The 24,924-nt window shown below is 39.9% G+C and overlaps 1 protein-coding gene across 2 annotated transcripts in view; it reads right to left on the bottom strand.

Moving 5' to 3' along the window:
• Window positions 1–24,924, bottom strand: part of FAF2 (Fas associated factor family member 2) — a 78,323-nt gene that overhangs the window by 31,801 nt on the left and 21,598 nt on the right. The gene's annotated exons all lie outside the window — the stretch shown is intronic.

The raw sequence follows: 24,924 nt of genomic DNA on the forward strand, positions 1-24,924 counted from the left end.
AAACCTCAAGGCTTTCAATTAAGATGATTATTGATTAAAATCAATTTCTCCTCTCAAACTGAAGTTTAAAAACTTAAAGATTTTGGGGCACCTGGGTAGTTCAGTAGGTTAGGCGCCCAACTTCAGCTCATGTCATGATTTCACGGTTCGTGGGTTCGAGTCTCATGTGGGGCTCTGTGCTGACAGCTCAGAGCCTGGAGTCTGCTTCAGATTCTCTGTCTCCTCTCTCTGCCTTTCCCCTGCTCATTCTCACTCTCTCAAAAATACACGTTAAAAAAAAAATTATAAAGGTTTCTTCAACCACTAGGTCTAGAAAAATATGTTGAATATTGTTAATGTTCAACAAAAATTCTGTTAATACATAATAAAATAATACAAGTTTCCTGCAAAATACCATCCCCTTTTTTTAGATTTTTTACTATTTTTGAGAGAGACAGAGACAGAGTGCAAGCAGGGGAGGGACAGAGAGAGAGGGAGACACAGAAACCAAAGTAGGCTCCAGGCTCTGAGCTGTCAGCACAGAGCCCCATGCGGGGCTTGAACTTATGAGCCGTGAGATCATGACCTGAGCGGAAGTTGGATGCTTAACTGAATGAGTCACCCAGGCACCCCAAATGTCATTTTACCTACTGTCATATAACCTACCTTATAATACGAACTGTGTGTAAACTATTTTCTTTTAATTAAAAAAAAATTGAGAGAGAGCACACATGAGTGGGGGAGGGGCACAAAGGGAGAGAGAGAGAATCCCAAGCAGGCTCCACATTGTCAGCACAGAGTCCGAGGCAGGGCTCGATCCCATGAACTGAGAGATCATGACCTGAGCCGAGGTCAAGAGTCAGACGCTTAACTGAGCCACCCAGGTGCCCCAAAACATTTTATTTAAAAAAGTCTGTTGGGGCACCTGGGTGGCTCAGTCAGTTGGGCGTCCGACTTTGGCTCAGGTCATGATCTCACAGTCCGTGAGTTCGAGCCCCGCACTGGGCTCTGTGCTGACAGCTTAGAGCCTGGAGCCTGTTTCAAATTCTGTGTCTCCCTTTCTCTCTGTTCCTCCCCCACTCATGCTCTCTCTTTCCATCAAAAATAAATAAAAAACATTAAAAAAAATTTTTTTAATAAAAAAAGTTTGTTACTCATGTTTCCCTATGAAAAGTATTTCCCCTACCCTCTTCTCCTTGGACTATTCTCAGGTTTCACTTTGTTTCTTCTCTGGCTCCTCTTCTACCTCTCTTAAATGGAATTTCCCTATGGATGTGTCCCTGATTTTTGTCTCTCTATACCTCCCTCCCTGGCAATCTCATATATATATATATATATATATATATATATATATATATATATATATATATATATATATATATATTTAAGAGAGAGTGAGTGGGAGAGAGGGGCAGAAGGAAGGAAGGAGGGAGGGAGGGAGGAAGAGAGGGAGGGAGGGAGGAAGAGAGGTTGGGGGGGAGCGAGCGAGCGAGCGAGAGAGAGAGAGAGAGAGAGAGAATATTTTAGGATCCATGCTCAGTGGGGAGTCCAACATGGGGCTCAATCTCAGGACCCGAGCTGAAATCAAGTCGGACACTTAACTGACTGAGCCACCCAGATGCCCTGGCAATGTCATTTAATCCTTAGACTTCAACCACCCTTTCTACTCAGATGACTCCTAAACAATTTCTGGGCCCGCCATCTCTTCTGAAGTTTAGCAGCACATTTCCAATAGCCTATTCAACATTTTCACCCACATGTGGCATCAGTACCTCAAATGCATCATTTAAAACCACTACATATGTTAATGACACTATCACCCTCCAAAATATATAGGCAAAGATGACATCTGGAACCTCAGCTTCATTTTTGAGTATTCTATTCCCTTGAATTCCACGCTTCATCAGCAATAAAGTTCTGGCCATTTTCTATATACATCTGTAACCACATTTCCCTTCTCACAGCCAGCATCTTTAATCAACACTTCAAGTGAACTGTCAAAATAATTCTTCTCTCTCCTTCTAACTATTCTTCCTATCATGTATATGTGTGTGCATGCATGTATGTGTATCACTCCTTGGCTCAAAACTTTTCAGTTGATTGGATAATACATTCCAAAATCTTTAGCTTAACATTCAAGTACTCCTATAATGTGGCCCCAGCCTCTCTTTCTAGATTATTTGCTAACTGTTTCCCTTTTGGTGTCCAATACTTAATAAATCTAACAGTTCATATGTACATCTAATGACCAGAATTTCCACAAAGCTAAATCCTAGACTTTTTTTTGAGGACTAATACAAAAGCCAAATCCATCCATCCATCCATCCTTTCATGTAACAAATGTCTATTGTTACTGTCTATTCTGTGTGTTATTTACTACATCCAAGAGATACGGAGATGATAATGGAGATGATACAGTCTCTATGCTCAAGAAATTTCTCCTAACAACCAGCAAGCAACAGAAGAAAGACATTGATCTCAATCTCACAAAAATGTGTTAACATGCACTTCTGAATCAGGAGCCTAAGGTTCTTACATTGATTCTGACCCCATAACCATGGACCAGACACATTTTAACTCTTTAGGATTTAATTCTAAAAGATTTTAGCTCCCTTTATGTGCACCATGAAGGACTTAGTTTGGGCTGGTTGCCCTTTCCAGAGCTTAAAAACAAACAAACAAACAAACAAACACCTAGAAGTCTGGATTAGTTAGGTATGCAATTATTTATTTTTATTAAAAAATTTTTTTTGAAGTTTCTTTATTTGAGAGAGAAACAGATCAAGCAGGGGAGGGGCAGAGAGAGAGGTAAAGAGAATCCCAAGTAGATTCTGCACTGTTAGCACAGAGCCTGATGAGGGAGCCTGAACTCAAATTGTGAGTTCATGACCTGAGCCGAAATCAAGAGTCAGAAGCATGGGCTCCTGGGTGACTCACTCAGTTAAGCGTCAGACTTTGGCTTAACTTAGGTCATGATCTCCTGGTTCCGGGGTTTGAGCCCCGCCCTGGGCTCTGTGCTGACAGCTCAGAGCCTGGAGCCTGCTTCAGATTCTGTTTCCATCTCTCTCTGCTCCTCCCCTGCTCGTGCTCTCTCTCTCTCAAAAATAAACGTTTAAAAAAAAAAAAAAAAAAGAGTCATGCTTAACTGAGGCACCCCTGAAAATTTTCAATGTTTGTTTATTTTTGAGAGAGAGAGAGAGACAGAATGCAAGCCAGGGAGGGGCAGAGAGAGAGGGAGACAGAATCCAAAGTAGGCTCCAGGCCCTGAGCTGTCAGCACAGAGCCTAATGCAGGGCTTGAATCCACAAATTGCAAGGTCATGACTTGAGCCACAGTCGGATGCTCAACCGACTGAGCCACCCAGGCACCCCAAAATTGTTTACTTTTTAAAAGTCCCACAACAAATTTTGATTTTTTTTAATGTTTAAAGTACCATGGGGCACCTGGGTGGCACAGTTGGTTAAGCTTGGCCCAAGTCTTGATTTTGGCTCAGGTCATGAACTCACAATTTGAGTTCATGTGAGGTTGAGCATGGAGCCTATTTGGGATTCTCTCTTCCTCTCTGTCCCTTTCCCCCACTCACGTGCTCTCTCTCTCAAAAAAAAATTTAAAAAATAATTTAAGACTAAGAAAATAATAAAATACTGTGCAAATTTCAAAACTGAAATTGAAAAGCTCTATTGAGTACCACTGGCTTTGACAGCTCTGACAGTAAGGACTTTAGTTCCTGACCATTCTAGGCCTCTGACCAATTTGGCTACTGCCTTCTGGCTTATAATAGGCTCCTTCTTAACTTCCAATTTCCTCACAGCCTTCTGCAGAAGACTGCGATGTCCAGGGTTCCCTCCTCTTCTGTACATATTCTCTTTAAGAATTAGACTCTACTTCTGCCTTCTTCTCAGGGTGTAATGGCCACTCGATCTTTAAAAACTAAAATTGTTTTCTCTCTTATGTACCTATTATTTTCTACTTTCTACCATCATTATTTATACCCATTCTATTGCCTTATCAGAGGATACAGGCTCCTTGAGAGCACTGTCTGTGATTCATCTATATATAATGCTCCCCTGTACTTAGCACACAACACAGTGAGGACTTTATAAGTTATAGAAAAAGTTAGTATAAATTAAACCGACCCTTTTTGTATAAGCTTTAATAACTGTTGCTATAAGCTGAAACCTTTAGACATTTTCACCAGATCTCAACTATTAAAACCCTGGGGCTTTAGGGGCGCCTGGGTGGCGCAGTCGGTTAAGCGTCCGACTTCAGCCAGGTCACGATCTCACGGTCCGTGAGTTCGAGCCCCACATCAGGCTCTGGTCTGATGGCTCAGAGCTTGGAGCCTGTTTCCAATTCTGTGTCTCCCTCTCTCTCTGCCCCTCCCCCGTTCATGCTCTGTCTCTCTCTGTCCCAAAAATAAATAAACGTTGAAAAAAAAATATTAAAAAAAAAAACAAAAAACCCTGGGGCTTTAAAATCCCAAACGTTCTGACTACATGTTAAGCTGGCTGTTAAAAACACAAATTTGCAGAACCTTCCTGAAAATTAAGAAGTCAGAGATGGAAATTTTTTTTTTTTTTTTTTTTTTTAAAAAGCTCCTGAGCTGATTCTAATGCACAGCCAGACTGGGAAATTCACGGTATTGCACAATTCTACGTAGAACCAGAGACTATATTATGTCATTTATTAACTTAAAAAAAATTTTTTTAATGTTTATTTTTGAGAAACAGAGAGACAGAGAGCAAATGAGGGGAGGGGCAGAGAGAGAAAGAGAAACAGAATCTGAAGCACACTCTAGGCTTCGCACTGTCAGCACAGAGCCTGACATGGGGCTTGAACCCAGGAACTATGAGATGACATGAGCCAAAGTTGGCCCCTTAACAGACTGAGCCACCAAGGTGCACCACTTATTAACTTTTTAAAAAAGGAGTTAGAAACATTGCAGAGAGAACAGAGTAACTGCACATCTTCAATACTGAAACACTTAACCTAATTTACAAGCAAAACTCTTTTGTAAGTGGTGAATCAGGGTAAACTGGATGCCCAAGTGAACAAGCCTGCTTTCAATCACTACTGTTGAGTATTGGAAACATGCACTAGGACTAAGCAATGCTAGACACACCTAGGACAGGTGTAATTTATTCATCTAGCAACAGATGTTCACCAATCCAGTATTCTAGAAATCCAGATACAAACATAATACCTGGTCTCATTCAGTTTACATCCTACTGGAGGCAGACTTACCAAAGCAAACCAGACACACAGAGCAAATAAATGAACAAAATTTTAGGGTAGGGTATTCCTTCGGAATAGGTGTTCAAGGAAGGCCTCTACAAGGAGCAAACATTTCAGCAGAAAGCTGATGAAAGATTAGGGCCCAGCCATGGAAAAATATGCAGGGAAAGTATCCTAGGCAGCAGGACAACAAATGCAAAAACTCTGAGACAAATGGATATATGACATTATGCATTTGTCAAAACCCAGAGAACTTTATGGCAGAGTGAATCTTAATGCATGTAAACTTAAAAAAATCGTTTAAAAGGTCAGAAGATCCTAGGATGGAATACAGTCTGTGACAAAAGAATTTAATTGTATTATAAATATATAAAACAACCTCTTTGAAGAGGGTGGAGGGGAGAGTTGCTGACCTAACTGTGGAAATGAGTGGGGTCTGAAAGGCTAAAGGCAAAAGAAACCGCACATAAGTGCAATCTCTAGCTGATAAAGTTGTTTGCCATGGGGTATGAGTTCTGAAGCCACTAAATCTATATACATATACCGGAACTGAAAAATTAAGTAAACAGATGTGGGTGGGGGGAAACAGTTTTCTCTGTGTTGAGGTGGGAAGTTACAGATAACCAAGGGGAGAAGGCTAGAATGATCCATGTGGTAATGGATTAGAGTTGGGAGACATCTGAATCAACTCATGTTTAGCTTAATATAGAATGGTTACAGAGAGAAGCAGATAACTGAGTATATACACATGTATGTCCTTGTTCCATCAGCTGAGAGGGCCTAGAGGCAACAACACACATTCCAGTAAGTAGCAAGCACACATAATGCTCAGAGTTTGGTTGCTAATACTATTCTCCAAAAAAAGGAACCAGGCTCCTTAGAGAAAGAGAGGATCTTAGGACTGGGGCAGGAAATATATAGGATGACCTCAGAGAATTTCATACTCCCAGGAAGTAAGGAAGTGCTCAAAAGAACCCCACAATGATGGGGGTATATAAAGAGATACAGGAATCAACCCAAATAGCTCCCAGTGGCCAAAGATGATACAATTTGAGTAACAAAATAAAGTAGTAATGGATTATAATCCTGAATACAAATTAAATATCCACGAGTCCATATAAATACATAATTGAATAAATAAATGGGGGAGAGTAGACAAACAGCCTACGCAGAACAACTCCAAATAATTGTGTGGATACTATCCCTTCAAGGAGGTGGAACATAATTCTCTACTCAAGTGTGAGCTGTGTGCAGTAACTTCTTTCCAAAGAGTATGGTATGGAAAAGAACGGGAAAACATTAACTTTATAGTGGAGAAACCCAACAGACACTACCTCAACCAGGTGATCAGGTGATCAAGGTCAATGGTGATAAATCCTGTTGACAGTATGCATCCTTGATAAGATGTAATAAGCATTTTACCTTTGTGTTCTTCCTTCAAAAAATCCATAACCCTAGCCTAATCATGAAAAAAACATCAGGCAAATCCCAATCGAGGGACATTCTACAAAATACCTGACCAGTACTCCTGAAAACTCTCAAGGTCATCAAAAACAAGGAAAGTCTAAGAAGCTGTGGCAGCCAAGAGGAGCCCAAGCAATTTGGCTACTAAGTATAATGTGGTATCCTAGATGGGATCCTGGAACAGAAACACATTAGGGGGCACCTGGGTGGCTCAGTCAGTTAAGCAATACACTCTTGGTTTTGGCTCAGGTCATGATCTTGCGACTGGTTTCAGGGGTTCGAGTCCTACATCAGGCCCTGCCCTGGCAGCACAGAAGTCTGCTTGGGATATTCTCTCTCTCTCTCTCTCTCTCTCTCTCTCTCTCTCTCCCTCCCTCCCTCCCTCCCTCCCTCCTTGACTTGTGCTGTATCTGTCTCTCCCAAATTTAATAAATGAACTTAAAGAAAAAAAAAAACTTTAAGAAAACATCAAAAACTAAGGAAATCAGACTGAAGTATGAACTTTAGTTGATAATAACGTATCAGTGTTGGTTCAATAAGTGTAACAAAGGCATGAAATAATAATGTAAGAATGTTGATAAGGAACACCCAGTAAAGAAAATATGGGAAGTTGTGTACTATTTTTAAAACTTTTCTGTAAATCTAAGTAGAGAGTTTACTTGAAAATGTTTAAAAAACAAAAGTAGGGGACACTTCTGAGACAGAATGAACTTAGCAAGTTAGCAGATAATGTCTGAGAAGTAGGCAAGGAAGAGAACATTCATCCAGGGCGGTGCTTCTCAGCCTAACTTGCGTATCAGAAGTACCTGAGAGGAATCTACAGATGCCTAGACCTCTACCCCAAGCAATTTAATCACTCTCTGAAAATGTAACTTAGGCATAAATTTTTTCCTAGGGGAGTGAGAACTTTCAGGTGATTCTACTGTACAGGGTTGAGAATCACCAATGAAGAGCTTTAATTCTAAATTCAATGGGAGTGTCATTCTGTCTGTGAGAAGCATTAATTGCAGAGGGCATGAAAGAGAACAAGACACCAGCTAGGAGACTATACAGATGTCTGTGAGAAAGAGAATGGTAGTTTACGATGGTAGCAGTGAAGAGGGAAAGAAGAGGACAGATTTAGGGTATATTGTTAAAGCTAGAGCCAAAAGGACCGAATGATAAATATGTGGGGGTGGAAGAGAAATACTAAGATGAACCCAAGCTTCAGTGGAGGGATGATAGTGTTATTTACTAAGAATGAGGAAAACTGCTGATATAATTTTGTACATCTTTTTGAGAATCATTTACTTCTGGTAAAGCAAAGTGTTTAAAAAAAGATTAGGGGAAAAAGTAGAAACACACTGCCAAAGATGAATGCACTCTATGCTTAGATGTATCATATAGGAATGGACCGCCTGATCGCAATGCCAGCCAGCAAGATGGATAGCGATCTATCCAAAGGGTCAAACGCAAAACATGAGGAACTCACTTGCCACCCCCTGTCTGAAAACAGTTGCACTCATAGCCTGGATAGGGTTGGCTACCTTTTCTCAGTTTCATGTTTTTTTCTAAACCTAGGATAAATTAGGCAAAGAAAGTTTAAATACTAGAGAAAGATGGGAAAAAGGGAGGTTTCCCTGTGGTCCCAATCACTACCAATACAACTGGTTTACATTTTAGTATTTCCTTGTAATTCACTGCACTGCAAGAAAAGGATCTGGGATTTTGATTCAATCTCCATTCAAACATTTTAATTATAGATGGAACTGGTTAATGGGCATTGCTTCTCTTTTCTAAACTGTAAGCATCCTGAGAAGAATCCATTTACTTTTGCTTTCTGATCTTCGTAGGACTCTTCTGGTGTTGTCTTTCCTGACTTGGGAACCAATCCCTCCACTGCTCCCTTTCCACTAATCAGCCCTGTCTCCCACATCACTGCTAACAATCACCGGTTGAGGAGTTTTCTATATTTTCTCTTCTCTGTGAGACATCTCTCTCCTAGATACACAAAATTTTGAGCACTCCTACTTATTTTATCAAGTACTCTTCTTATATATTACTCTTCATAACCATTTTAACGGTTATATAATACTGTAATTGGCCAAAACAATTTACATACAGATGTTACAATTGCTTTTGATTTCCCACTATTAAAATAGCACTTTGATGAATATTTCTGTTACGTTTCTCTGTATTCAGAATTTCCCCCTTTAGGATCCAATCAAAATTATGATCCAAGGAGTATGCATAATTTTTCAAGTTCCTGATACATATTGCCAAAATCTACTTCGGAAGGACTATTTCAATTTAGGGCTGGTTTCAATGTGAATCAAAAGCTAAGTATGTCTCGAGCCAGTATTCATTCTCATTTCAGTGCCAAAGTGAGTTGTGCAAAGCCAGCTTTGTTCGAACAAAGAATATGGCAGTTTTGGCTGCAGACACTGCATTAGCTTTGTTACCAATTCTTTCGCAGCAATAACATGTTTGGTTACCGGCACTTATGGAAGATAGGTGAAACAGAGAAGTTAAAGAAATGATGGATTTAATAACCTTACTCACTGGTTTCCAGTTCCTCCCAAATTAATTTCTTTAGAATTCAACAGGTTATAATTTTTTTCATTTTTAAACTTATTTATTTAGTAGGCTTCACACCCAGTGTGGAGCTTGAACTCACAACCCTGAGATCAAGACTTGAGCTGAGATCAGGAGTCAGATGTCCAACCAACTGAGCTACCCAGGCGTCCCTATAATTCTCTTTTAAAAGGAACTTTTTCTGGGGCGCCTGGGTGGCGCAGTCAGTTAAGCGTCCGGCTTCAGCCAGGTCACGATCTCACGATCTCGCAGTCCGTGAGTTCCAGCCCCGCGTCAGGCTCTGGGCTGATGGCTCAGAGCCTGGAGCCAGTTTCCAATTCTGTGTCTCCCTCTCTCTCTGCCCCTCCCCCGTTCATGCTCTGTCTCTCTCTGTCCCCAAAATAAATAAACGTTGAAAAAATAAAAAAAAATAAAAAAATAAAAGGAACTTTTTCTTAATTTTTTTTTAAGGCACTCTCTATGCCCAATGTGGGGCTCAAACTCATGACCCTGGGATCAAGAGTCAGTCTCCACTGACTAAGCCAGCCAAGGGCCCCTCTTTTTTAACCCTGCACTCCAAGGAACTTTTTTCTAATGTTTATTTTTTATTTTTACGAGGAAGCACGTGTGTGTAAATGTGGGAAGGGCAGAGAGGGGGAGAGAGGACTGAAGAGGGCTCTGTGCTAACAACAGATAACCCGTTGTGGGGCTCAAATTCATGAACCTCGACATCATGACCTGAGCTGAAGTCAGATGCTTTACACAGGTGCCTCAGGAACTTCTTTTTAAACACTATATGTTAACTCTAACGGAATTTAAGATTTTTATTTAAAAAAAATTTTTTTAAACATCTGCACAGAGTGCAAGCTGGGGAGGGGCAGAGAAAGGGAGACAGAATCCAAAGCAGGCTCCAGGCTCTGAGCTGTCAGCACAGAGCCTGACACAGGGCTCGAATTCATGAACTGTGAGATCATGACCTGAGCCAAAGTTGGCTGCTGAACGGACTGAACCACCCTAGTGCTCTGAATTTAAAAATTTTAAAAAGGAACTTTCTTTTTTTTTTTTTTTAATTTTTTTGACGTTTATTTATTTTTTGAGAGAGAGAGAGAGAGACAGAGCATGAGCAGAGGAGGGGCAGAGAGAGAGAGGGAGTCACAGAATCTGAAGCAGGCCCCAAGCTCTAAGCTGTCAGCACAGAGCCCCATGCGGGCCTTGAACTCACAAGCCGTGAGATCATGATCTGAGCTGAAGTCAAACACTCAACCGACTGAGCCACCCAGGTGCCCCAAAAGGAACTTTCTTTTGAGAAGAGAACTGCATCCCAAAGACACAGTGCAGTGCCTTAGCAAACAGTTAATAAACTGTGGAAACTGTCTAAACGAATAAATGAATGAATCCTGTTCTTACACCAACAATCAACTTTTATCTCTCTAGTTTTTTATTGTTGTTTTTTTTAAAGATTTTATTTTCAAGCAACCTCTACACCCAATGCAGGGCTTGAACTCACAATGCCGAGATCAAGAGTCACATGCTCCCCCAACTGAGCCAGCCAGGCACCCCATCTCTCTCTAGCTTTTAAATACTGTTCCTCTCATTATCATTTACTCCTACTTTGTGTCAGGACCTTTACTTCATCTTCCTCAACAATCCTGAGATAGATATTGCCACCATACCCATCATGAGTTGAGAATACGAAGACTCTTTGAAAAGAATTATGTGGGGGTGCCTGGGTGGCTCACTTGGTTGGGCGTCTGACTTAGGCTCAGGTCTTGATCTCGCAGTTCGTGAGCTCGAGACCTGCATCAGGCTCTGTGCTGACAACTCAGAGCCTGGAGCCTGCTGCAGATTGTGTCTCCCTCTCTCTGCCCCTCCCCTGCTTGTGCTCTCTCTCTGCCTCTGAAAAATAAACATTAAAAAATTTTTTTCTTAATGTTTAAAAAAAAAATTATGTGGAAGCATTCCCACACTAAGGCAGGTACACCATAAGTACTCAAAGGTTAGCTAAATCTGCTAACCTTTATTTCCTAGTTGGCTTGCTTTCCAGTACTCCGGTTTACATTAAGATCTACTAACATCTGAGGTGACTTGAGATGGCATTGGACAAAATCGCTGCTGTGGCTACAAAGATTAATTTTAGTACCTGGATATTAACATTGGGACCTTCTCCCTCTAATCTCCCAGGGCCACTGTCTAATGTCAAAGCTATTACAAATCCCCTCCTGGGTAGGTCCATCCAGGTCTGTCTTACTGAGATATCCCTTGCTCCAAGATGATCTTTCCCTCCTTCCTCCTCCCCTCAAAGCTAACTCCCCTTCCATTAATTGCTCTCCTAAGGATTTAGGATAATGCTACATTTAGTTACAGCTATTTACACAACAGTATAATTGACTTGTTGCATTAGTAAGAGAAAGGCAGTATTTATCTCTAGGGCAAAAAATATCCTGAACCCCAATCAATCTCTAACTAGTAAGATGCATAGAGGAAATTGGAGGAAAGTGTGCAAACTATTTCTATATCCTTCTCCTATTCCATCTTTGGTCTAACTTCCTCCTCTCCCAAGTCAGAAGACAACAAACAGGATGTCAACACCACCTGGCAATTCACTTCTGAAATACTGTGATCCTTGACTTAACTTTTAAGTATGATTCAAGGAAGGTATCACAAACAATAGATGATGTAGTGTTTTAACTAGATGTCTCATTCAACTATTTGGATAGGGATTAGGTAACACTCAAGATTACCCAAGTGTAATCACTGGAGTGCTTTCCTAAGAAGTATTTCTCTTCCCACACCTCATCTGTTTATACTAACACTGTAGGAGGTGATGTGAAATCTCAGTTGAAATTTAAGTGCTCTCTTTCCTCAACAAGATATTAGCCAACCAGCTCCAACAGTACATTAAAAAAATTATTCACCACGACCAAGCGGGATTTATACCTGGGATGCAGGGCTGGTTCAATATCCACAAAACAATTAACGTGATTCATCACATCAATAAAAGAAAGGACAAGAACCATATGATCTTCTCAATAGATGCAGAGAAAGCATTTGACAAAATACAGCATCCTTTCTTGATAAAAACCCTCAAGAAAGTAGGGATAGGAGGAGCATACTTCAAGATCATAAAAACCATATATGAATGATCCAATGCTAATATCATCCTCAATGGTGAAAACTGAGAGCTTTCTCCCTAAGGTCAGGAACAAGACAGGGATGTTCACTCTCACCACTGTTATTCAACATAGTATTGGAAGTCTTAGCCTCTGCAATCGGCCAGGAAGAGGTCAAACTTTCACTCTTTGCAGATGACATGACACTCTATATGGAAAACCCAAAAGATTCCACCTAAAAACTGCTAGAATTGATTCATGAATTCAGCAAAGTTGCAGGATATAAAATCAAGGCACAGAAATTGGTTGCATTCCTACACACCAACAATGAAGCAACAGAAAGAGAAATCAAGGTTTCGATCCCATTTACAGTTGCACAAAAAAAACCATAAAATACCTAGGAATAAATCTAACCAAAGAGGTGAAAAATCGATACACTGAAAATTACAGAAAGCTTATGAAAGAAATTAAAGAAGACACAAAAAAATGGAAAAAGATTCCATGCTCCTGGATGGGAAGAACAAATATTGTTACAATGTCCATACTACCCAAAGCAATCTACATATTCAATGCAATCCCTATCAAAATAACACCATCATTCTTCACAGAACTAGAACAAAGAATCCTAAGATTTGTATAGAACCAGAAAAGACCCCAAATAGCCAAAGCGATCTTGAAAGAGAAAACCAAACAGGAGGCATCACAATCCCAGACTTCAAGCTATTCTACAAAGCTGTAATCATCAAGACAGTAATGGGACTGGCACAAGAACAGACACTCAGATCAACGGAACACAATACAGGACACAGAAATGGGCCCACAAATGTATGGCCAACTAATCTTTGACAAAGCAGGAAAGAATATCCAATGGAATAAAGACAGTCTCTTCAGCAAGTGGTGCTGGGAAAACTGGACAGTGACAGGCAGAAGAATGAACCTGGACCACTTTATGACACCATACACAAAAATAAACTCAAAATGGATGAAAGACCTCAATGTAAGACAGAAACCCTTCAAAATCCTTGAGGAGAAAGCAGGCAAAAACCTCTCTGATCTTGCCCGCAGCAACTTCTTACTCAACACGTCTCCGGGGGCAAGGGAAACAAAAGCAAAAATGAACTACTGGGACCTCATCAAAATAAAAAGTTTCTGCACAGCGAAGGAAACAATCAGCAAAACTAAAAGGCAACCGACAGAATGGGAGAAGATATTTGCAAATGACATATCAGATAAAGGGTTAATATCCAAAATCTATAAAGAATTTCTCAAACTCAACACCCAAAAAACAATCCAGTGAAGAAATGGGCAAAAGACATGAATAAACACTTCTCCAAAGAAGACATCCAGATGGCCAAGTGACACGTGAAAAAATGCTCAACATCACTCATCATCAGGGAAATACAAATCAAAACCACAATGAAATGCCACCTTACACCCGTCAGAATGGCTAACATTAACAACTCAGGCAACAACAGATGTTGGTGAGGACGCGGAGAAAGAGGATCTCTTTTTTTTTTTTTTAATTTTTTAACATTTATTTATTTTTGAGAGACAGAGAGAGGCAGAGCAGGAGTGGAGGAGGGGCAGAGAGAGAGAGAGGGAGACACAGAATCCGAAGCAGACTCCAGTCTCTGAGCTGTCAGCACAGAGCCCGACGCGGGGCTCGAACTCACGGACCGCGAGATCCTGACCTGGGCTGAAGTTGGACACTCAACCGACTGAGCCACCCAGGTGCCCCAATCTCTTTTGCATTGTTGGTGGCAATGCAAGCTGGTGCAGCCACTCTGGAAAACAGTATGGGGGTTCCTCAAAAAACTAAAAATAGAACTACCCTACAACCCAGCAGTTGTACTACTAGGCATTTATCCATGGGATACAGATGTGCTGTTTTGAAGGGACACATGCACCCCCATGTTTATAGCAGCGCTATCAACAATAGCCAAAGTATGGAAAGAGCCCAAATGTCCATCGATGGATGACTGGATAAAGAAGATGTGGTAAATATACACAATGGAGTATTACTCGGCAATAAAAAAGAATGAAATCTTGCCATTTGCAACTATGTGGATGGAACTGGAGGGTATTATGCTAAGTGAAATTAGGCAGAGAAAGACAAAAATCATATGACTTCACTCACATGAGGATTTTAAGAGACAAAACAGATGAACATAAGGGAAGGGAAACAAAAATAATATAAAAACAGGGTAGGGGGCAAAACAGATGGGACTCCTAAAAATGGAGAACTGAGGGTTACTGGAAGGGTTGTGGGAGGGAGGCTGGGCTAAATGGGTAAGGGGCACTAAGGAATCTACTGCTGAAATCATTGTTGCACTATATGCTAACTAATTTGGATGTAAATTTTAAAAAAGAAAAAAGAAAATTAAAAAGAAAAAAAGAAATGTAAGTGCTCTCTAAATTCCAATTGGATTGTTAGCTCTAGCTTGTTTGGGATAGATTATTTGTTTAAAAAATTTTTAATGTTTTATTTTATTTTTGAGAGAGAGCAAGCGAGCATGAGTGGGGGAGGGGCAGAGAGAGAGGGAGACACAGAATCTGAAGCAGGGCTCAAACCCACAAAATGCGAGACTGTGACCTGAGCAGAAGTCGGATGCTCAACTGAGCCCCGAGGTGTTCCTTTTTTCTTTTTAATTTTAAGTTTATTTGTTTATTTTGAGACAGCACAAGTGGGGGAGGAACAAGAGAGAGACAGGGGAGCACAAGAGACGGAGAGAGAGGGAGAGAGACGGGGAGAGACGGGGAGAGAGGGGGAGAGAGGGGGAGAGAGGGGGAGAGAGGGGGAGAGAGGGAGAGAGAGGGGGAGAGAGGGGGAGAGAGGGGGAGAGAGGGAGAGAGAGGGAGAGAGAGGGAGAGAGAGGGAGAGAGAGAGAATCCCAAGCAGGCTCTGCACTGTCTGCTCAGAGCCCAATGTGGGGCTCGAACTCAGAAACCATGAGATCAAGATCATGACCTGAGCCAAAATCAAGAGTCAGATGCTTAACCGACTAAGCCACCCAGGCACCCCTGAATATTTTAACTTGTTTTCAGTTATTCCCAGAGAGAAACTTGGCAAAAACCAGGGATCTTTGTTCCCTCCTTCCTACTACACAGATACCTTTGCTTTATGCAGTTAACAATACGCCTTCTCTGGTAGCGGCAGGAGAAATGGAATTTGAAGTCCCTTCACACTCACCCAGCCTCTGATCTATACCTGAAACTCTTATACTCAAATCTTTATTATTCACATTTAATTATTAAGCTCCCAAATTAAATAACAGCAGCTTCCATTTACTAAGCACCTACTACTATGTAATAGGCACTGTAAGTAATAAAGCCTTCATTTTCCCCACTGAGAAAGCCAAGGATTCAAAAGGATAGGTAACCTAAGAATATCCTTGTCTAGGAATAACAACAAATGGTGGAGCTGAGACTGAAACCTAGAATAACTACATCCAAAGTCCAGGCTGCTTCCTATGCCACAATGCCTCCCATTTTTATTTGACTAATTCATACTATAAAACAAGTTTTCAGGGGCACCTGGGTGGCTCAGTCGGGTAAGTGTCCAACTCTTGATTCTGGGTCAGGTCATGATCTCACACTTCATGAGATCAAGCCCCATGTTAGGTTCTGGGCAGACAGCACAGAGCCTACTTGCGATTCTCTCTTCCTCTCTCTGCCCCTACCCTGCTGGTGCTCTGTTTCTCTCAAGATAAACTTAAAAAAAAAAAAAACAAAAAACAAAAAAAACAAGTTTTCAATAAATCCTCAATTCAGAAAATTTCAGCAAAAGTTTTGAGAATGTCTGGAATGCTTTAAGTTTATTGATTGGGAGAGAGAACGCAAGCAGGAGAGGGGCAGAGAGAGAGAGAGAGAGAGAGAGAGAGACAGAGAGAGAGAACGAACCCAAGCAGGCTCCACACTGTCAGCATGGAGTCCAAGGTGGGGCTCGATCTCCCGAACTGCAAGATCATGACCTGAGCCAAAATCAATTGGATGCTCAACCAACAGAGCCAACCAGGCACCCCTAAAACCTGTTTTGTTTTTGATTTTAGAGAGAGAGAGAGGCAGAGTCACACCAACTGAGCAAGCTAAGTGTCCCTGGTCACTTCTTTCTTAATTATATTTATTGGTAGCTAAATATCAGCCTATAGATGTATATAAAAGTGTTCTCATTTATGCGTAGTGTCAACAATTTATTGGTATAGTTTTGCTCTACAAACAAAGGGTTTGATGTCAAATAAGCCTGGAAACGTTACATACCAAAATCCCATTTTTGGGTATTCCCAATATATCTTTTAAATTTCTTGCTTTTAGGTAAAAAGAAAATTTAACTTCACAACTTCACAACTCCACAACTCCACAAAGGGAAAGATCTATTTTAGAAGAACACTATTAATATCCAATGAAGAGCTTTCCTGTAGAACTGGCTTGGGAATCACAGATTAGAGGCCACCAATGGATGTCAAACTAAATGGTCTGTGTAAATCAAGAGATAATCCTACCCCCTAAACAGATTCTTAAATATTTGAGAACTGACTGGACACAATGACAGTACACAGGATGCTTTATGTGCAAATATTTGAATCTACATTAAAGTACCATTTGGATGAACATTTCCACAAAACAATCAATAGTCTTAATCCAAGCAATTAAGAGTAGGTAGAATAAGCAGTTAACCTTTGTTGGAAAGTTAGAGGATACCAACATCTTCAATAACCCTTCACTCTAATTCTACCACTAACTAGCTTGGTGACTTTAGGCATCTTTCTGAGATTCAGTTTCCTTATTTGTAAAATGTAAATAAAAAATGATTAACTCATTGGGTTGGAAAGATTAAGTATACAATACTCAATTCAGCTATTATAAGGAAACATGAAGAAAACATTAAAAATGCAAATGTCGTAAAACTTAGTTTCATGTGGACAAGTAAAAGACATTTGTACATCAAATGAGATTATTGTGTGGATTTTTTTTCCTTTCATTCTGTTAAGGTGGTATATTACACTTGAACCATTGTTGCATTCCAGGAACAAATCCCACTCAGTCATGGCATATAATCCTTTTAACATGCTGCTAAATTCAGAGGCACCTGGGTGGCTCAGTCAGTTGAGCATCTGACTCTTGATTTCAGCTCAGGTCATGATTTCACGATTCCTGGGATCAAGCTCCACAGCAAGCTCTGTGCTGACAGTGCAGCCTGCTTGGGATTCTCTCTCTGCCTCTCCTCTGCTTGCGCTCTCTCACTCCCAAAATAAATAAATAAACTTAAAAAAAAAATGCTTGCTAATTTCAGTTTGCTGGTATTTTGTTGAAGATTTTTGCATTAATGTTCATAAAGAATAATGGACTCTAGTCTTGTGTCTTTCTTTGCTGGCTTTGGTAACAAGTTAATTCTGGCCTCAGAATCAGTAAAATGTTCCCTCTTTTTCAATTTTTTGGAAAAATTTGAGGATAATTGGAATTGGTTCTTTATACAGTTGATAGAATTCACCAGTGAAGCCATCAGGTCCAAGGCTTTTCTTTGTCAGGAGTTTTTTTATTATAGATTCAATCTCCTTACTAGTTATAGATATATTCAGATTTTCTATTTCTTTGTGATTTAGTCCCCAGGAGATCTTATGTTTCTAGGAATTTGTCCACCTCATCTAGGTTACCCAATTTGTTGGCACACAGCTGTTTATAATACTTTTATCAATTTTATTTCTGTAGGGTTGGTAATAATGTCTCCATTTTCATTTCTGATTTTAGTAACTTGGATCTTCTTTTTTTTCTTAGTCCACTGAGCTAAAGGTTTGTAAATATTGTTGATCTTTTCAAAAGAACCAACTTTTGAGGGCGCCTGGGTGGCTCAGTTGGGTAAGCATCTAACTTTGACTCAGGTCATGATCTCACAGTCTGTGAGTTCAAGCCTGGGATCAGGCTCTGTGCTGACAGTTCAGAGCCTGGAGCCTGCTTTGGATTCTCTCTCTCTCTCTCTCTCTCTCTCTCTCTCTCTCTCTCTCTCTGTCTGTCTCTCTGTCTCTCTCTCTCCTCCCCTCCCCCACTCATGCTCTGGGTCTCTCTCTCAAAAATAAACAAACATGAAAAATTTTTTAAAAAAGGGGGTGCCTGGGTGGCTCAGTTGGTTGGGTGTCTGACTTCGGCTCAGGTCATGATCTCACCGACCATGGGTTCGAGCCCCGCATTGGGCTCTGTGCTGACAGCTCGGGCACTGGAGCATGCTTCAGATTCTGTGTCTCCCTCTTTCTCTGCTGCTCCCCTGCTCAAGCTCTGTCTCTGTCTCTCTCAAAGATAAATAAACATTAAAAAAAAAAAGAACCAACTTTTGATTTCACTGATTTTCTCTATTGTTTTTCTATTCTCTATTTCATTTATCCAGGCTCTAGTCCTTATCATTTCCCTTCTTCTGCTAGCTCTGGGTTTAGTTTGTTCCTTTTCTAATTCTCTAAGTTATAAAGTTAGGTTGTTGATTTGAGAGCTTTCTTGTTTTTTTAGTGTATAGCTAAAAACTCTCCCCATCAGCACCTCTTGCTGTATCCCTAAGTTTTGGTATGTTGTGTGTTTATTTTCATTTGTCTCTATGTATTTTCTAATTCCCCTTGTGATCACTTCTTTGATCTACTGGTTAAGAGTGTGTTGTTTACACAAATTTGTGAACTTTCATTTTACTGGTTATTTTTCTAACTTCACCCAGTTGTGGTTGGAGAAGATACTCTGTACGATATATATCATTTTAAGTCTACTGGGACATAACTTATGTACAGAAAACCCTAAAGATTCCCCTCCCACCCACACAAAAAAACCTGTTAGAACTATCAAATGAATTCAACAAAGTAGCAGGACATAAAATCAATACACAGATTTCAGTTGGGTTTCTTTACACTACAATGAGCAATCTAAAAAGGAAATTAAGAAATAATTATATTTACAATAATATTAAAAAGAATAAAATATTAGAAATTTACTTAACCAAGGAGGTGAGAGACTTGTACAACGAAAACTATACAATGCTGGTGAAAGAAATTTAAAAAGATTTACATAAATGAACAGACATTAAGTTCATGGATTGGAAGACAATAGTGTTCAAATGTCAATACAGGGGTGCCTGGATGGCTCAGTTGGTTAAGCATCCGACTCTTGATTTTGACTCAAGTCATGATCTCACAGTCGTTGAGATCAAGCCCCAAGTTGGGCTCCACAATGACTGTGAAGCCTGCCTAAGATTCTCTCCCGCTCTCCTGACCCTCCTCTGCGCACTTTCCCTCTCTCTAAAAAAGTCAACACTACTAAAGTGATCTACAGATTTAAAGAAATACCTACTAAAATTCCAATGACTTTCTTTTTTGGTGGCAGAAATAGAAAAACCAATCCTAAAATTTACATGGAATCTCAAGGGACCCCAAAGAGCCAAAAGTCTTGGGGGGAAAAAAAAAGGAACAAAATTAGAGGATTCTCATCTCCTGATTTCAAAAGCTACAATAATCAAAAGAGTGTGGTACTGGCACAGAGACAGACATATAGAGAGCCCAGAATTAAAACCTTACATGTGTGGCCAAATAATTTTTTAATAGTGATTTTATTTATTTATTCATTGTAAATGTTTATTTTTGAGAAGGGGAGAAAGAGAGAGGGAGAGCTTAAGTTGGGAGGGGTAGAAAGAGGAGGGGGACAGAGGATCCAAAGCAGGCTCAGCTCTGACAGCAGGGACCAATGCAGGGCTCAATCTCATGAGCCGTGAAATCATGATCCAAGCCAAAGTTGGGATGCTCAACCACCTGAGCCACCCAGGCGTCCCAATAAAGATTTTATTTTTAAGTAATCTCTATACCCAATGTGGGGCTCAAATTCACAATCCCAAGATCAAGAGGATCAAGAGTTGCATCCTCTACCCATTGAGCCAGCCAGGCATTCTTGGTCAGATGATTTCTGACATGGGTGCCAAGACCATTCAGTGAGGAAAGAACAGTCTTTTCAACAAATGGTACTGGAATACTGGATATCTGCATGCAAAAGAATGAAGCTGTACCCTTAACTCCGAAGATGAAGATGTATTTATATCTGTCTCCAGTTCCTGACACACAGCTCCTAAAACTCTTGTAAGTTCCGAAATGATAAGAGTACTAGCAACATCTTCCATTCTAATGTTTGGTCTTTGACCCTGGTTCCTGGCAGAGATCCTAAATCCCATGGAATTTCCTGGATGACAGCAGCATCTTTTGTTCTAACGAGGTGATCTCAGTGGGCTCCTGGATTGGTGCTGCTCACCGCACAGACCAAGCCATGATTAGAAGCTTGAAATTTTCAACCCCACTCCCCATTCGCCAAGATAAGAGAGTGAAGCTGGAAATGGAATGAACAATTCATCGTGCCTACATGATGAGCCTCCATAAAAACCTCAACAGAATGAGGTTCAGAGAGCTTCTGAGTTGGTGAACACATTAACACATTGGGAAGGCAATATATCCCAACTCTACAGACACAGAGCTCCTCAACTTAGGACCCTTCCAGACCCTGCCCTATGTATCTCTTCATCTGGCTAATCTTCTGTATCCTTTATTATATCCTTTGTACGAAACCAGTAAATGAAAGTGTTTCCCGGAGTTCTGAGTACCATTCTAACAAATTATTAAACCCAAAGAGGAGATCATGGGAACCCCAATTATAGCTGGTCAGTATAGGTGACAGTCTGGGAGACTTGTGATTGGCATCTTAAAAGGGGCAGTCTTGTGGGACTGAGTCATTAACTTGTAGGATCTGATGCTAATTCCAGGTAGATAGTGTCAGAATTGAATTGAACTGAATCTAGAATTGCTTGATATCTGGAAACTCCATACATCTGATGTTAGAAGTGTGGTAAGTGTGGTAACAGTGTGAGAATTAAGAAGAAACACAGGAGTGCGTTTTCCTCTCTCATTTACCCAACACCAAATACAAAAATTAACTCAAAATGGATCCAAGACCTAAAATGAAATTCTTATAGAAAACAGGATGAAAGCTTCCCAACACTGGATTTGAAAATGATTTCTTGGATATGATACCAAAAACACAGGCTACAAAAGATAGACAAACTGGACTTCATAAAAAAGTTAAAAATTTGTGCATCAAAAGATATTACTGATACAGGCAACACACACAATGGGTAGAAATATTTGCAAATCATGTATTTAATAAGGGATGATATCCAGAATAAACAGAGAATTCTTAAAACTCAACAAAAAAACAACCTGATTCAAAAATGGGCAAAAAACTTGAACAGGCATTTCTCAAAAAAGATATGCAAGTAACCAATAAACACACAAAAAAACATCAACATCAAAATGCAAATCAAAACTATGAGCTTCACACCTAACTTCACACCTAACAGGATGGGTGGTATTAAAAAAACCAGAGAGGCACCTGGGTGGCTCAGCAGGTAAAGCATCCAACTTCAGCTCAGGTCATGATGTCACAGTTGAGTTTAAGCCCCATGTCAGGCGCTGTGCTCATAGGCCAGAGCCTGCTTTGGACCCTCTGTTTGCCCCCCCCCTCTCAAAAATAAATAAATATTAAAAAAAAAACAAAAACAGAAAATAACAAGTGCTGGTGAGGATAGAAATTAGAACCCTTGTGCACTGTTAGTGATAATGTAAAATGGTAAAAGCACTGTGGAAAACAGCATGTGTTCCTCAAAAAATTTAAATTATCATATGATACAGCAATTCCATTTCTGGGTATACACCAAAATAACAGAAAGCATAGTCTCAAAGAGATACTTGTACACTCATGTTCACAGCAACATTATTCAGAGTAACTAAAAGGTGGAAATAATCCAAGCGTCCATTGACAGATGAGTGGATAAGCAAAATGTGGCATATACATTCAATGTAATATTATTAAGCCTTCCAAAGGAAGGAAATCCTGCAATATCCTACATCATGGATGAACTCTGAATACACTACACTAAGGGAAACAGACAGTCACAAAAAGACAAATACTGTATGGTTCTACTTATATGAAGTATCTGGAGTAGTCAAACTCATACAGACAGAACTGCGGTTGCCCGAAGCTACAGGAAGGGGAAAAAAAGGAGAGTTACTGTTTAATGGATACAGAAGTCCCCTCTTATTTGTGGTTTTTAGTTACCGGTAGTCAACTGCCATCTGGAAGCAAATGATCTTCCTTTTGATGTGTCATCAGAAGGTTAACAGTAGTCTAATGAAACATCACAATGCCTACATCATTCACCTCACTTCATCTCATCACATATACACTTTATCATCTCACATCATTGTAAGAGTACAGTATAGTAAGATATTTTGAAAGAGATCACATTCACAAAACTTATTATAACATAGTTATAACTGTTCTACTTTATTTTATTAATCTCTTATGTTCCTAATTTATAAATTAAATTTTACTACAGGTATGTATATACAGGAAAAAAATAGTATATATATTTGGTGCTACCTGCAGTTTCAGGTATCCACTGGGGTCTTGGAATGTATTCCTCATGAATAAGAGGATATACAGTAGTTTCTATAGTTACTGTATAGTTTCAGTTTTACAAGATAAAAAGATTTATGGAAAAGGATACTGGTGATGGATATGCAATACTATATTATATATTATAAATTTGCCATATATTATAAATTTATTTAAGATGGTAAATTTTATGTGTATTTTGCCACAATAAAAATGGGGGATAAAAAGACATTTGTAAAGTGTTGTGAGATGAGCTTGAACTTGTTTAAAAGGTTCTGAAGTACTGTCATCAGATTACTTTATTTTCTGGAAAAAAATAAATTACTTTTCAATAAATTCTTATTCTATGATGTATTCTTTAACACAACTCCACTTAAAAACAAACAAAAAACAATTTGGCCTTATTCAACCTTTCCGAAAGCGCACGCACTACTCAGAAGCAAGCAGAAAAGTTGGTTAGGGAGATGTGAGGGTATTATTTTTCTCTTCACAAGAAACATTACAAGGCATCAAACTTGACCAATCCTCCAAAAGTCATCTGAGAGTCTGGCCTTCCTGTTTCCTCCCCATGCTCTGGCCGACAAAGTCTGCCACTATGCAAATGTTTCAAAATAGCTTGAAATCACATTTCTAGAACTTGCCATGCATAAAATGTGTGTGTATGTACACATAATCCAATGTCAAGTCACAAAATGTTAATTTATCACTTCAATTTCAAAACATAGAATGTTCTAAGATTTAGATACAACTCTTAAGCACCTATGAGCCAAGCACTATAATATGTGCTTTGTACTGATTCATACAACCTTGTATAGTTAGAAATATTAGAGTCCCGCTGCAGATAATGGAAACTAAGGCCCAGGATTAACTGTCATACAGATCTCAAATGGCCAACCTCCTAATATGGAGCTCTTTCCCCTATACCATGCTGCATAGATGAGAATGTGGATAACTGGATTTTTTGTTTTCCCATTTCTCCTAAAAACTGGGATGCTTAATGCTGTTGGGAAATACTTTAAGAGAAAAAAAAACAAACATCAAGAACTACAACAGGGGCACTTGTGTGACTCAGTCAGTTGAGCATCCAACTCAGTTTCAGCTCACATCATGATTCAGCTCATGGTTCATAGGTTCAAGCCCTGAAATGGGCTCTGCACTGATAGCTTGGGGCCTGCTTGCAATTCTCTCTCCCTGTCTCCCTGCACCCCCTCCTCAAAATAAACTTAAAAAAAAAGAGCTACAACAAAAACCCTCTGGTTAAGAGAGATTTCTGGTGAATCACTCAATTCATTCAACAAATATTAATTCAGCATCTATCATGCATCAAGTACATCAAAGAAATCACAGTCCCCAATCCCCAATAACTTTGTGGAGTAAAAAGACACATACATAACTGTATAATTATGACAACGACCATACACCAGTGGTAAACAAATCCTGAAGTCTTTCAGGGGCCTCAGGGAAGATACAAAGTTCTGAGCTGAAAATTAGCAGAAGAAAGTATTTGAGGACAAGGGGGGATTATATATAGAGACACAGAAGCATGAGAAAGAATGTTACATTAAGGGAACTAGGAAGTCCAGAAAGTATTAATGGAATAGAAAGGGAAGGGATATGGGGCACCTGGCTGGCTCAGTTCATACACATGCAACTAGAGCATACAACTCTTGATCTCGGGGTTGTAGGTTCAAGCCCCACTTTGGGTGTAGAGATTACTTAAAAATAAAATATTTAAAAAAAGAGGGAGTGAGGTAGAATTATGGGATTGGACACTGAAGTACGGTTCAGATCATGAGATGCAAAGATTTCATGCAGTTCTAATCAATGCAAAGCAAATAAATTTTAAGAGAGTGACATGAAATGTTTGTTAGAAAGATTATTCTGGGGAGCGCCTGGGTGGCTCAGTTGGTTAAGTGACCCACTTCGGCTCAGGTCATGATCTCATGGTTTGTGAGTTCAAGGCCCGTCTCCCTCCCCCCCCCCCCCCCCAGTTGGGCTCTGTGCTGACAGCTCAGAGCCTGGAGCCTGCTTCGCATACTATGTCTCCCTTTCTCTCTGACCCTTGCCTACTCGAGCTCTGTTTCTCTCTCTCTCTCAAAAATAAATAAAGATTAAAAAAAAAAAA

The sequence above is a fragment of the Felis catus genome, chromosome A1 (genome assembly GCF_018350175.1).
Source record: "Felis catus isolate Fca126 chromosome A1, F.catus_Fca126_mat1.0, whole genome shotgun sequence".
NCBI lineage: Eukaryota > Metazoa > Chordata > Mammalia > Carnivora > Felidae > Felis > Felis catus.